Source organism: Marmota marmota, unplaced genomic scaffold, assembly GCF_001458135.2.
Source record: "Marmota marmota marmota unplaced genomic scaffold, marMar, whole genome shotgun sequence".
Taxonomy (NCBI): domain Eukaryota; kingdom Metazoa; phylum Chordata; class Mammalia; order Rodentia; family Sciuridae; genus Marmota; species Marmota marmota.
The window spans coordinates 4,570,280-4,584,975 of NW_026000108.1; the positions used below are offsets into that span (position 1 = coordinate 4,570,280).

Consider the following 14,696-nt stretch of genomic DNA (forward strand, 5'->3'; position numbering starts at 1 on the left):
TGGTGTTCGAGGACCCCTCTGCTGACAGTGTTCTGCGTCCTTCTACAGAATGGGCTCCCCAGCCGTGCACCTGTCCTTGCCATCCAGGATGCCTCCCGCCTGCAGTGTTTCTGCCCTCAGTTCAGGAGGATTCAGGATGCAGCTCCTCCTCCAGGAGGCTGCTCCTGACCCCCAGGCTGGGCTGCACCACGTGGTGCTTGTTTACATCCCTGACTCCCCCAGGAGCCTGGGAGCCCTAGGGACGGGGCTGCTCCCTGCCTCCACACTCCTGGCCTAGTGCAGAGATGGGAGGAGGGAGGAGGACAAGGATCCAGGAAGGAAGTGGCAAGAGAGGAGGGCCAGGGAGGGTGAGCACTCTGGACACACCAGCGACCAACGTGCTGCGCTTTCCCCTCTGCACTCGCACGTGCGCCTGTGGTTGGGGAAGTGGGTGGTGTGCAGGACAGCTGCTGAAAGTGCTCCAAAGCCCCTCTCTGGCACATCTGTGCTCACGATTAACTGTGTCCCTATATATGAACCGAGTCCAGAGATAGAAGTCTCTGCCCTGGTCACATTCCCAGAGGGGCAGGTGGGTCGAATCATGTGGCACAAACATTTCTGATAGATAGTGATCGGCTCCCAGCCCTGGACCATCACAAGTGGGAGCCGGGAGGTGGGGGAGCCAGGGCCCAATTCTGAGGTGTTTATTTAGGGGCTTTGGCCAGCCTTGACTTTGACATTGGGCTCTGGGTGCCTTGTGACCAAAGGTACAAACCCAGGAGCTTGGGAGAGTCCTCAGCGGGCTGGGCGCTCCAAGCGCTAAGGAATGTGCTTGATCCGTAGATCTGTAGATGCCTTGATCAGTCAAGTCAAGCAGCCAAATTGCCCAACATGCTTTTAGGGCAGTTGTTGCCAAACTTTTTGGTCTTTACATTCTTAAAAATTATTCAAGATCCCCAAAAAGCCTTTGTTTATGTGGGCTGTGTCTGTTGATATTTGCCATATTAGAAAATAAAACCAAGACTGTTAAAAGATTTATATATGAATTTATTTCAAAATAAAAATTACAATTCATTACATGCTAACATAAATAATTTTTTTTCTGAAAAACTATACTTTCCAAAACAAAGCAGTAGTAAGAAGAGTGGTGTTTGATAAACCTCTTTAATGCCTGGCTTAATAGAGGGCTGCTGCTTTGTCTGGTGTGCGGCTGTGTGGCTGGAGTATTGTCAGTCACCACCTCACACAACATGGAGTTGCAAATGCCTGGAAGGATCTTGGGGACCCCCAGGGGTCTGAGGACACCATCTGAGAACTACCGATTCAGGCAAACTGCAGGATAATGTGTCAGCTCCAGGGGACTTCATGCATGGACAGGGAAACCCAGGGTCTTTGGAGTCCTGACAGTGCCCCACTTGGAGACGGACCAGGAGAGGAACACCAGTCACACTGGCCTGGCTCGGCCCCCGTCAAAACCCTCCACCCTTTGCCTGGGCTTCATTCTGCTGCAGACTTCTGCTGTCCAACAGGACTGGATGTTTCTGGTGGGAACCTGCCAGCAGGTGGCCACTCTTGGCTGTGCCCTGGTTTTCAGGTCCCTTCCTCTGCCCACCACGCCATGTGTGTGAAGGGCTCTGTGGCACAGGGGGCAGCCCCGGGCTCAGCGCAGGCCGCCCTGCTGGCTTGCAGCTTCCTGCCGGCCTCTGGCGGGCTGCGAGTGCCTGGGAGAGGGAGGGGATGTCTAACCTTAGGCGATGGACGCAGTTCCACCACATGGGGCACAGCGTGGTGCTTGTGCCAAGGCGGGTGGGCCAGCCCCCCCTTAGACAAATCTGGGTGAACTGTGTCTTGGCAGGTAGGATGCGCTTGATTGATGAAAACTGCACCAAAGGCTTCTTTCCCTTCGCAAGGTTACTTGGGGTGGTGTCGATGACCCACGGTCCCGGGGTCAGACCTGAGGTTCTCTGGAGGCCTCCCATGAGGGCAGCTGCTTCCCCTTTTCTCCCTTTAACACTTTAATACAGTGAGTCTTGGCCACAGACTCACTTTAACACTTTAATACAGTGGGGTCTTGGCCACATGCACATGAAACCAGCACCTCCTGTGAGGTCTGGGACTCTGCCCTCACCCTGAGGTCCCCTTGTCCCCAGTGGTCCATTCCATCTCTACCCTGTACCCGCCTGGCCACCCACAAGCTCTCTGTTGCTGTGTATTGGTCCGTACTTTCTAGGCGTCCACATAAATGGAGTCACCGCGCTCCTTTCCCCCAGCTGAATCACTCTGAGAGTCCCCCCACTGTCTCGCACATGCCTAGGGTGGACTTTACCATTGCGGAGTAGTAGCCCACGGAGTGGCTGGGTCACAATTGTTCATCCTTCTACTTGTTGATGGAAACTTGGGTTGTTCCAGGTCTGAGCTGGGTGGACCGGCCGCTGTGAACAGGGATGCTCACATCTTGCACATGTGTGTGCTTTGCTTCCTCTTGGCTATGAGGAACGGGTGGGTTGCATGGCAGGCCTGTGTGGCTCTTTAGGATCCTGCCAGGCTGATCCCGAGGGGCAGCTTCATTGCACAGTCCTGGCAGTGTGGGGGCGTGAGCCACTCCTCATGGTCAACAGCCAGGACTTTTTAATCTATCTGTCCTCGTGGGTGAGTCCCAGTGTTGCCTTGTGGTTTCGATTTGCTCCTCCCGATGGCCCAGGATGTGGCGTGCCTCCCCTGTGTCCACTGCCTGTCTGTGGACACAAGGTCTTCTCCTGGGAACACGAGGTGGAGAGCCAGACCTCTGGTGGCCTCTTCCCGCCTCTCCCTTCGGCTGCTGTGTTCCCACTGAGTGCTGCGTCCTTACGAGCTTTGGATGCGAATGGCTGGTCAGGTGCGTGGTTACAGGTGTTTTCTCCCATCCTGTGGCATGACGTTTTGTTTTTCTAATAGTTTCTTTCAAAGAACAAATGCTTTAATTCTGATAAAGTCTAGAAATCCATTTTTCTTTTGTTGCTCTTGCTCTTTGGGTCTTGTCTAAAAAATAAAAGCTGCCAAAATTCCCCTGCAGATTTATCGTCTTGACTTTCACATTGAGCCGTGTGGCTCCCTCCTGGCTTCTTCCCGCATGGACCACCCTTTCCTCAGCGACCGGCCTCGGTGCCTCTGGGAAGGCCAGCTGTTCTGGAATCGCAGGTGGTTCCCGGTCGCCTGCCTGCTGCAGGGATCTCTCTGTCTCGCCTTCCACCAACGCCACACTCTTGTTTGTCGTCACTTTGTCTTGGTCTTGAAATCAGGTTGAGTCAGACTTCCAGCTCTGTCCTTTGTGAAATGGTTGGGACCAGTCTAGTCCTGTCTGTGAGGAACACTTGTCCCTCATTAACCCTTAAGGCCCTCTGAGGCAGGGTTAGCCTTAAGCCCATGGACAGACGAGGAGACTGTGGCTGGGGGTGAGTAGCCTCCTCAGATGACTAAGGAGAGGAAGGGAAGCTTGGATCCAGGGCTGGCCAAAGCGGCTGTTTCTGACCACTAGGCTGTACTGTCCACTCTTGGGGGTTCTGCCCACTCCTGGCACAGACTTCTTCCCCAGAACCTGGGAGGCTGGAATAAGTTTACTGGTTTCCTTTTCTGTCTCCCTCCAAGCCACCATGGAGGCATAAGCCATCTGCACATCCCCCTTGGTGGCCCAGCCCCAGGGACTCCACATGGGCTGGACATGGGTGAACGTTGGGTCAATGAATGACTGGCGGATGGCTGGCTGCAGGTCAGGGCCAGGTCCCACCAGCCCTGGCAGAGGGACCTGAAGAAGAGCTGTCCTGGGAACCCGAGGTGGAGAGCCAGACCTCACCTGCAGCCTGCAAGCTCCTGGGGGAGAGAGACGCTCACCAAGCTGGAGGGAGGGGGAAGGGGAAGGCCCAGGGTTTGCCCCTGCAGGAACAGGTGTCCTCCTCCAGGGGCAGGTGGCAGGGGTGGGGCCCTGGGTCCCATGCTGCCTGTCCTCCAGGCCCCTGTTCATCTTGCCCAAGCCAGAGCATCTATGGACAAAGAGGTCACAGAGAGACCCCGAGGCTGGTCCAGTCCCCTCACCTGGCATCCGAGGCTGGCACCCACCCAGCACGGGGACAGCACCTGACCTCTCTTGGCCAGGCGCTGTATTTCTGCTCATCACACCAGGCCCCTGCAAGCCATAACTGGGGGATTGATTGCAGCTAGAAGGCACGTGGCCAGAGTGGGCCTCCCTGTCCTTCCTTCCAGCTGAGCTCCCTGGCGTGGCCTCTGTGGTGCTGGCCGGGGTTCCGTGGCTGGCAAGGATCCTGCCAAGTGCACCAGAGTCTCCTGGGGCTGTACTGGGTTGGGTGGGTGCAGGTGCTTTTGAGGGAAGACTCTGAACTCAGCGGTGACATTGGGGCCAGAGTCTGACCTTGGGCCACCTAGGTGGCTCACTTTGCCAGGGTGTGCCCCAGTTGGCCCATGTTGGCTGGTGGGAGCCAACGGTGACACTTTTAGAAGTTCTTGAACTAGCTATCAAACGCAGGTGCTTGGCATCAGCTCTGGCAGGAGTGTTCATCCACAGGCTGGATGAGCGCCACAGGTCAGGGTCCTCTCCACCTCCCACTGGGTTCCCCAGAGCATGGTGGACTCCCCTCCCCCAGCCTTGGTTTCCCTGTGTAAGAAGGGAGAGCGATGCCCACCACCCTTTCAGGCTGGCTCCACCACTGAATGGGGGCACACTGTGCAGTGCTCCTTAATAGTCTAAGCAGGAGACCAAAGGGGAGGAGGGTCTCCACACCGGCCATCGCTGTTGTCACCCACAGAGCTGCAGCTGGACCATGTGCCTGGCTGTAGGAGGGGCGCCCAAGGACATGGGTAGCATCTGGGGCGGGGGGCTCAGGTCTGTGCACCTCTCTTCTCTGTAAGGGGTGTTGTGATCCCAGTGACAGGTTGGTGAGTGTGGTGGCACTGCAGTCCCCTTAGGCCACACCCATACCTCGGGAACTGCCACTTCCTCAATTGCCATCTGGTAACCCAGGCGGGCATCTGTACCGGCAGGGGGTCAGGAGAGGGGGCTGCAAGGGAGGTGGAAGAGGGGCAGGGAGCCTGGAGGCCACAGCAGGAGGGTCCCAGAGAGCAGCCACAGCACCCGAGGGCCTGCCCATTTTCAGAACCAAGGTGCTGGGGACGCGGCTGCTGCCATCACGCCACTAGAGTTGGCCTCACCTGTCTGTCAAGCCCACGTCCCACCCCATGGGGGTCTCTGGCTCCGAATCCCAGCTGGCACCTGAACAGGGTGACTGGCCTCCTCTACCTGACTGTCACCCAGAGACTGGCACACGGGGTGGTGCCATAGGAGGGCGGGGCAGAAGTCAGCTTTGCTCTGCGCCACAGGTAGTTCTTGCTGAATTTGAGGGCGAGCTCTCTCCCTGATCAGGCAGTGTCCATTGGGCACAATTCTGAATTCCTGTTGCCTAGGATACGGTCTAGCACTTTGTAGGGGTGCAGTAAGTCCAGTTTGAATAAGTAAGTGGCCTCTTCTGGGGGAAATGAAGGATGCCCGGGCCAGCTCAAAGCAGGCATGGTGAGCAAGAGGTCACCAGGCAGATGGGCCTTCATTCCGAGGGCGCTGGGGAGCTACCGAGGCCGCAGGGAGGCTCGTGATGTGATGAGGTGTTAGTTTCAGAGGAGACCCCCTGAGGCTGCAGCTGCTGGGTCACGTGGCCTGGGCCAGGATGAGGCGAGAGCGGTGGCCAGAGGAGAGGGACCAGCCCTGCTGACCGACCCCAGCACCACAGCCTGGGGAAGTCTGGCCAGGGACATAGTGGCCCAGTGCCCGAGCCCCTGCCTGGAGCAGACAGGCCTAAGGGGGTCTGGTGGTCACGCTGACGTGATGAGAACTGAGAGGCATTGCAGTGGCTTGGATAGCTCGCCACCCCCCCCCTTGCCCACCTGCTGACTGGGGTCTAAGGAACTGGGCAGGGAGGACAGGGCCCGTGGGACCCCAGGTGCTGGGAGGACAGAAGCCAGTGGGCCAGCTGGCCTGTCCCGACCCGGGTAATCCAAATGAATCAGCGTCAGGCCTGCACGCTCCTCCGGGCACGGGGACAGCACATCACAGTGTGCAGAGCCCCTAGCATGGACGACTCCAGTCACCAACATGCTACAGGCAGGGAGACTGAGGCTCAGAGCCAGCAGGGCTCGCCCAGACCAGGACGTGAGAGCCACACTGGTCCCCACAGCCGCTTTGCCTGGTCGGAAGCCCTCTCCTGTCACTTACTCCCCTACCATGTCCAGGTGGCACTGCGATCGCGTGTGACAGCAGTGGTAATGCCCACTAGCTGCAGTTACCGACTCTCAGCAGGTCCTTGGAGCTGGGCAGTTCTGTTGTCCTCGCCTCGGTCCCTCTCGCAGCCAGCCCGGGCGTCTCCCATTGGAGGTGGGGAGGTGGAGGCTCGGAGTCACCCAACGTGCCGAGGATCACTGAGAATGCACAGGCCTGGCGCTCTCGCCCTCCAGGCTGCTTTGCCGGGGTCCTCAAACCTCAGCACGCAGGAGGACCTTCCCAGTGGTCCAGCCAGGAGAGCAGGGCCGGGCCAGAGAATCTTCTTCTTCAGGAGAGAAGCCCAGGTGATTTGAGGGTGCTGGGGGAGGAAGGCTTTCTGGAGCCTGTTTTGCAAGAGAGCAGGCGGGGAGCACGTGGTCTCCTTCACCTTGACCCGTCCTGAGTCAGTGGCTGGCCTCAGGCCACCTGGCCACCTTAAGGCCCCAGGAGTCTGATTGAGGGCAGCCCCTAGAGGCTGTGCTGAAGCCAGAGCTGGGTGTCACCCCTGCTCTGGGCACAGTCCAGCCTGGCCTGGAATCAGACCCAGAAGCTTGACTGGACCCTGCTGACCACTGGCAAATCCATTGCTGCCCGTTCCTCCCCCAGGCCCATCTGCCCTGCCAGCCCAGCCAGCAGACACTCAGCAGGGGTCCCATCTGGCCTGGGTGGGGAGGAGCTGCTGGCCACCATCACAGCCTCCCCCTCCCCTGTCCCTGACGGGGCAGTGTCCTTCCACACCCACCCTGGCTCCCGCAGCCATCCCCTGGCTGGCAGAGCTGGGCACAGCCACAGCTCAGGGACCCAGGATGCAGGGGTTACCAGAGGCTCGTGACGTCCCCCAAGGGACCTACCTGTCTTGGAAACATCGTGATGACTGGGAGAGTGCCAGCCATGAGAGGCGACCGAGGACTGAGGTTCGCTGTGAAAGCCCTGCTGGGTGGGTGAGGCCCCTGCCCCGGGAGGCCACACGGCATGGTCCAGAGCAGGCCATGTCCAGGGGCTCAGGAAGTGGGCGGTGGCTGCCTGGCTGGGGAGGAAATGGAACACCACGATGGGGCGGTGGGATTGCCCTGGACTAGGTAGCAGGGATGGTTCCCGCGTGGTGCGTCCAGAAACCACCAAGTGTGAGTTTGGTGTGGTGTAGGTCAGGCCTCAGCCCGCCACGGTCTAAAATCAAACCAGAACCAGTGTGAGCCCAGAGTCTCTCCGAGCCAATGAGAAGCCAGAGTGCAGCGGGAGAGAGGTCACATGAGGAGCAGAGGTGACCCCAGGCTGCTGCAGCATGTCCCCAGCCCACCCCGCGAGGCTTGGTTCCCTCTGGCTCAACAGAACTGACCCAGAGCCGCTCAAGTGCCAGACCCTGCACCCCGAGAGATCTCCTCTGTGCCACAGAGACACAGAGGGTCGGAGCAGTCTCTAGGCCTAAGTCAGATGGAGACTCCCGGCTTGCTTAGAATAAAGTCCCTGGGCCACCTCCTGCCTGCTGGGTCTGGTGTCCAGGCTAGCTTGACGCTTCATCCTTCCTGCCCTGCCCTGTCCTGCCTCCCTCTGCACACACTGGCTTCTTGCTGGCCTGCAACTGGCCTAACTCACCTCAGGGCCTTGGTATGTGCTGGTCCTGCAGGTATCCAGGCGGCTCCCTCCTGGCTCCCCTCAGGCCTCTGCCAGAAGAAGGGCCCTTCTGCCCTCACTCCAGAAAACACTGCTTTCCATGGAAAGTCACTCTTGTCTGTCTCCCGGGGCGCCTGCTGTGCCCAGGGCCAGTGTGCGCGGTGCTGCCAGTCCAGTTGTCCTCGTTCTGTTGTAGAACACACCCCACACCGCGTACCACTCCAGCTGCTCCTAAGCCCACAGCTCCAAGAGGAAGCCCGTTCTCCGTGTCCTACAGCCACCAACATCGAGTTCCAGACTCTTTCTTCGTTCCCAGAAACTCTGTACTCACTGGACGACGCCCTCCTCCATCAATCTGGTCTTGAATGAGTAAATGAGTGACCAGTGGACTTACTGAGAGCCTGTCCCAGGTGGCTGAGCGCCCTCGGAAGGTACACATTGCCGTCTTGTTGCACAGGTGAACAAATCCACTGGCTCCGAGACGCAGAGAGGTGCAGTGTTTCCCCAGAGTCACAGCTGGCAGGAGTGGGAGCTGAAGCAGGTCTCCCTTTGCCAGACAGCAGCTGTTCCTGGGTGGACGCCACCGTAAGGGCACCGCCCAGGCCTCCCTCTGCTGTTCCTTTCTCCCAAGGTCACTGTCTAAGCAGACATGGCCAGAGTCCTCAGCCGGGCTGGCTGGCCACGTGTCACAGCTCCCCTCATGCTGACGTTCCCTTCCTCCTGGAGCTCCGGGGCGGGTGTCCCCGGGCCTCACAATGAGTCAGTGCTAGGCCCAGTGTAAGAGCTGACACGGTTCGACCCGCGCTCCCAGCTTGGAGGTGCTTTTCCTCTTAGGAGCCCGGATAGGGAGGTGGTGCTGAGGCCAGCACTGGCCCGCAGCACCTGCCAGGTTGTGAGAGGATCCAATGCCCAGCCCTGGGGTTCTGCCCGTCCCCCTCCCTGGTCCTGTCCTCGGTACACAGGAGGTGTGACCAGAGAGGGAGGTGGCTTGTACAGGTCACCGGCAGGAAGGAGGTGGCTTCCTCCAGAGGCCAGGCCAGGGCCTGGGGCTGGGGCGGGCACCCGCTTCCTGTCCTGAGGATGCCCTGGCCTGAGGGGCAGAGCCTGGGGTCCTGCGCCCTGGCCTACCCACTCAGACCCCTGAGCCTCCGCCAGCCCCTCACGCCCTGCTCCAGCCCAGTGGCCCAAGCACAGCTCAGGGAGCCGTCTCACTCCTCCAGGCCCCCCAGGCTCAGGCTGCAGGAGAGAACTGCTCACCAGGCCTGCGTGGTGACCAGTGTGGGGAAATTAGTGACCCTTGGATTGTCACCCCTGGGTGAGGACCATGAGCCAGGTGCCCTGGGTGAGCACAGAGGTGCGCAGCAGGCAGGCCTGTGATTGACAGCCCCCCAGGGAGGCCCCTCCCCTGCCCTGGGGGCCGTCCAGCCTTCCCAGTCCCCCTCAGCTACGTGGCCCTCGCCACATACTCAGTACTGACTTTCCAGACCCGGTCAATGCCTGTCCCGATTCTGAGAGAGGCTGGCATCTCTCCTGTGTGCCTGCGGCCAGCCAGGCCTGCTCCTCCCAAGGCCCACGGTGGGGAGGGCCTGCAGGGGGACGGGGCTGGGCTGCTGGCGTCCTGTTGGCCTGCTCGCTGGCTGGGAGGTCAGCAGGAGACGCGGGCCATCTGCTGTGTGCTGGGGCTTTGCCTGCTCTGGTGGGCCTGGCAGGGGGACATGGCTGCCCACCTTGTCCTAAGTCCTTCCCTGGGAGGTCTGGAAGACGCCTGCAGAGCCCTCTCTGGCAGGACCCTTACCTGGGGATCACAGCTGTTTGTCCAGTAGCCCCGTGGCTTTCCTCGGCCCCGGGGGTATTGGCCCCCTGCCCAGCCACCCCCTGCTGCATCTCCTGGCCCCCAGGCAGCCAGCACACAGCACCTGAGATGACCGAGGCTGGCTCCCTTCTGTCCCTGGGAAGCACGTGGGTGCAGAACCTCCTCCCCGGCCCTCAGACACCAGGTCCCTCTGCTCCAGGTCTCGGGCCACATCTTCAGCTTTCTCCAAGGGTCCTCTTCACAGGGGTGTGTGGGGACTCTGAGCCCAGCACTTGCTTTCTCCCCAGGCCCATCTCTGACCCCTTTGGTGTCCTGAGAAGCGCCAGGCAGGGGTCAAGTTCAGGACTCTGGAGCCAGCCCGCCTGACACTGAATCTTGGCTCTGCTCCCACTAGCTGGGTGACCTCTGGCAGGTGGTTGCCCTCTGTGCCTCGGTGTCTCCACCTGTACACTGGGGTGATGGTGACTGCAACAACTTGTAGACTGAAGAAAGGACTCAGTGTGTGCGGCCTGCTAGGACCAGGCCACCCAGGACGTGACCCGAGGCTGGACCTGTGGTAACCTCTCCTGGCCTTCCGTATCTGACTCACTCTCCATGGCAATCCTGAGTCCTCATCTGCCACCCCCCCTTGTCCCTCAAGACCCTGCTCCTGTCACTGCGTCCAGAGACTCTCAGATCCTCTCTGCCTCACCTGGCCGCCCCTCACCTGCATGTGTCCTTGGACCTGGGGTGCCCCTGGAGGGCAGGCCTGAGGACCCCTCTTCCCAGGTGGGGCCTGGCTCCTCTTCTGGGAGCCCAGAGAAGATGCTGGGCAGATCCACTCACGGAGCCCCAGCCCAGGGGCCTGGCACCTGAGCCCCCTTCTTCTCCTGGGTGCCTGCCCACAGCCCTCCTCCTCCCTCCTCTCCCAGCCCTGGACCCTCATGTGCTCATCAAATGCAAGCCTCGGCCAGAACCTCCAGAGAACTTTCTAGCCTACAGGCTATTTGAGTTTCACATACATTCTAGGAGAACTGTGACCAGGTAGTGATGATGATTCCCATTTTACCCATGGGGCAGCCTCGGCTCAGAGAGGGTGAGTGGTTCTGGTGAGGTCACACAGCTGGTTAAGTAACAGGGCTGAGGCTGGAATGCCCAGGTGGAGCACCCTGTCATCCTCGAGGTCCACAGGCAGCGTTTCCCCGACATGGCATAGTGGAGAAGAAATCAAGCACATGCCCAGGCCAGGGTGTGCCCTGTGGAGTTAAGTAAGCTTCTTAAATTTGTAAACTGGACAGATTATATTCTTTGCAAATTGTGGAGTTCTCAGTGCCTCTTTCCGCAGGTCTGTCTTCCTCTGTTCCCTTTCTTTTCTTCTGCAGCTCCAGCTGCACATATGTCAGGATTTTCCCCCCACTGTTCTGGGGATGGAGCCCAAGGCTTGGAGCAAGTGCTGAGCCACAACCCTGGCCCTTTTTATTTTATTTTGAGACAGGGTCTTGCTAAGTTGCTGAGGCTGACTTTGAACTTGCCATCCTCTTGCCTCAGCCTCCTGAGTAGCTGGTATGAGGTGCGCCAGGGGGCCTGGCTCAGACCTTTTGATAACCTCCCACAGCCCCTACATATCTCTGCTCTTTTTAAAACATCTTCGTTTTGTCTGTTCACAGCCTGGGCAGTTCCTGTTGACACCAAGTGCACTGACTCCTACTTCCACCATCTCTTCGTGCTAAGGATCCCGGGATCTTTCTGTTCCAGATACTGTCTTCCTGGGTTTTAGGATTCCCATTGAGTTCCCTCCCCGCTCTGCCGGGTTTCCCTTCCTTCTTCTTAGGTGTGAGCAGGCTGTCTTCATGTCCTCCACAGTTCTCAGAGCTACTGAGCATCTCTGTTTGTCAGTTCCGGCCCCCAGGACACCTCAGGGTCAGTGGTCCCTGATGTCTGTGGAACCTGGGCTGGTTCCATCTCTGGTGCTGTGCCGGGTGCCGCAGGGGTCTCTGACATGCCGCCGTCACTTCCTGTGGATATACCCGGCATTGCGGATCCTGTTGTATTTGGAGACGGTCACTGTGCCCGAGATCAAGCGTCCACTCTGGCAGCTGGTGGGCGGTGCCGGGGACCTCGATCACTTCTCTGAGCCTGCAGCTGTTTGGAGCCTGCCTCGTGCGAGCATGATCTGGGGGCAGCTAGAGATATGGGCAGACTTTACCTGCCACATTTGGGGATCCCTTCTCCCAAGAGATCTTTCCAGAACCTTCTCTCTCCCTTTTGCAGCTGGTGGGGTGTCCTCACACTGTTGTCTGGTGTAAGCCTGGAGACGGTGGCCGTCTTGAGTTTCCACAGTTGCATGGCCTTGGCTGGGGCTTGTCCTGGGGCTGGAGGCGGGAAGCAGGCCCAGCGTAGGGCTTTTCTTCAGTGGCTGCCCACCTGCTCTGGGTGGCCATCCCAGCCTTCAGATTGATTGGTGGTGGTGTTTGTGGTCATTTAAGGCCTGTGGTTGCCATCTGTGGGGGCTGCTTGGTGGGGCTTCTGGGCTAGGGCGGGAGACCTGGGGGCAGCGCAGGGAGCAAGCCTGGTGGGCCAGACGCTGAGCGGCCCCCTGCGGTCAAGACTAGAGGTCACAGTGACACAGCACCTCCAGGTGGGAGTGCTCGCGCCCTGCAGGAGCACCCAGGGGCCCTAAGGCAGCTGTGGGCCAGGCCACTGAACTGGGATGGCCAGAGGAGGGCTGGCGGGGGCTTCTGGGAGGAGGTGGTGTGGGGCTGAGATGGGCTGCGCTCTCAGGATGAGAGGATGGCCTAGGTCTAGAGGTGCCACCAAAGCTCCTGACTTCCTCGTTTGGGGGATGGGAACTTCCAAGTCTCAGGGGAGGCCACTTTCCCCAAAGACCATGAAGATGGCCACTGTGAAAACCGGTCACTGCGCGGCTCCCCCAGCCACCTGCTGGGCCTGAGCAGGCAGTGCTGGGCTGGGTGAGGGGAGGTCGCCCATCATTACCTGCAGAGCGGGGTCGGAGGGGCTGGTGGCGGGACTTAGCAAGCTGAGGCTGGGCCACCATCTAGCTCACACACCTCAGGGCTGCTCTCTGCACATTCTCTAGAGGCAGAATCAGAGGTGACAAAGACCTTAAACTTCTGTCCAGCAAATTATTTGAACGCATCATCCCTTGGAGTCCTGGTCTGCTCTCCCTCTCTCCTGACTCTCTTACCCCCTCCCCCCGCCGGGCTCATGGGCCTCTAATCCCTGGAAGACTCTAATAGGCATATTGCAGGTGAGGAACCAGGGCTCAGAGCAGCTGTGTGACTCCCCAGAGCCACACAGTCAGGGGCTGGAGCCTGGCGTCCAACCCACGTTTCTGCCTGACACAGGAAGAGCGCAGGGGTCGCTGCTTGCCGAGGGAGCTGGGGGTCTGCAGCTGCCAAGTGGAAATAGGAATCTCTCCCCGGGGGCTGGTGTGTCGTGAGAAGGAGGCGGTGGTTATGAAATGACATATGAATCGTGAGTCGCCTGCAGACGTTAGTGTCTGTTACTGTGGTAACCACCCAGCTTCTGTGGCCCTCATTCACTCTGGGTAGCAAGGTTACACTGGCATTTAAATTTAATAGCACTGTTATTTTCCACCATAAAATAATATACATTATTCATATGTCCAAACGCATCAAATTGCATAGATTAAATGTGTGCAGATTTTGCATTTTGATTACACCCCAATAAACCTTTTTTTAAAAATAATGTATCTTCATTACAAAAAAAATCTGTAAAACAGAAAAGTAGAAAGAGGAGGAAAAATTAATTTCAGCCCCACAGAGGAACCTCTGTTGGCGTTTTGGGAGGTTTTTCTTCCTGCCGTTCCTCGGCTAGTTTGCTTATCTAACCTGCCTGTGATCACTGGTCTACATAATCAAAGACATTTTACATACAATTTTACATCTCGTTCTTTCCCCTTGGGGGGTTTTAATATGAAACAGTGAGAACCAGCCCACATCTGGGAGCCTGGCAGGACTGGGCTGAGGCTGGGCTCCATGGCCGCCAACAGTTCTCTGAAGGACAGGATCAGGGGCCAGGACATTCTGCACCGTGCTCAAGGGACGGGTGCGTGTTTCCTCTGGGCCTTGTTTTAAGTGTTAACAGATCGTCATGCGTCTGTCTTCACGACCACCTTCTGCTTCTCAGCTCGCTTTTCTCTTTCCTCTCTTCTGTCACCATCAAAGCTGCATTGGTGGCTCAGAGGGCAGTGCCAGCCGGGAGCTGCTTCCCAGAGGTCTACATAGAATGACACCTTACACTGACCCACCACATGCCACACCGAGTTTCAAAGTGCCATTGCCAATCAAGGAGCCCAAGCCGCTGCCCGTGCGGCCTTGCGCTCAGGCTGACAGACAGACAGCCCACAGACAGGACAGCACCGTAGGAGAAGCCAGTCTGGGCTAAGGGGGTTGGGCTACTCCAGAGGGGCTCTGGGATACAGATGGCGATTTCAGCAAAGGTGGTCCAAGCTGGGCCCTCGAGAAGCAGCAGATGAGCAGAATTGAAAGTCAGGGAAGGAGCTCTGCTGACACTCAGGGGCCACCACCAGCAGGCCCGAGAGCTGTGCTTTGGAGATGGAGCCCAGAGTCAGGAGAGGGATAACTGAGATGGAGTAGTGGCCGGGGCTGGGGCAGGTGTCGTCATCTGTGGTGGAGCTAAACCCCCAAACCGCTGCATATAAAGTAAATATGTAGCCAGACGCAGGACCGTGACTGTGATCCCAGTAACTTGGAGGCTGAGGCAGGAGGATCACAAGTTCAAGACCAACCTCAGCAACTTAGGGAGACCCTGAGCAACTTAGACCCTGTCTCAAAATAAAAAAAAATTGAAAGGACTGAGGATGCGGCTCAGTAGTAGAGCACCCCTGGGTTCAATCCCCGGTACCCAAAATAAATAAGTAAAGCCATTCATCTCACATCTACAGAGGCCAACATCAGGTCTCGTCTGGCCAGAGACTGGCTTGTACCTCCTTCCTCTGGGATGGGTGGGCTT

At 58.4% G+C, this 14,696-nt stretch overlaps 1 protein-coding gene and 1 long non-coding RNA gene across 2 annotated transcripts in view; one reads left to right on the forward strand and one right to left on the reverse strand.

Annotated features, from left to right (window-relative positions):
- Ppp2r2c (protein phosphatase 2 regulatory subunit Bgamma) overlaps nucleotides 1-14,696 on the forward strand; it is a 100,789-nt gene that overhangs the window by 52,592 nt on the left and 33,501 nt on the right. The gene's annotated exons all lie outside the window — the stretch shown is intronic.
- On the reverse strand, nucleotides 1,006-9,447 carry LOC125610921. The gene is made up of 2 exons (XR_007340987.1): nucleotides 7,871-9,447; nucleotides 1,006-7,304 (listed from the first exon to the last, which is right to left on the reverse strand). It is a non-coding gene; the product is annotated as an uncharacterized LOC125610921 (long non-coding RNA).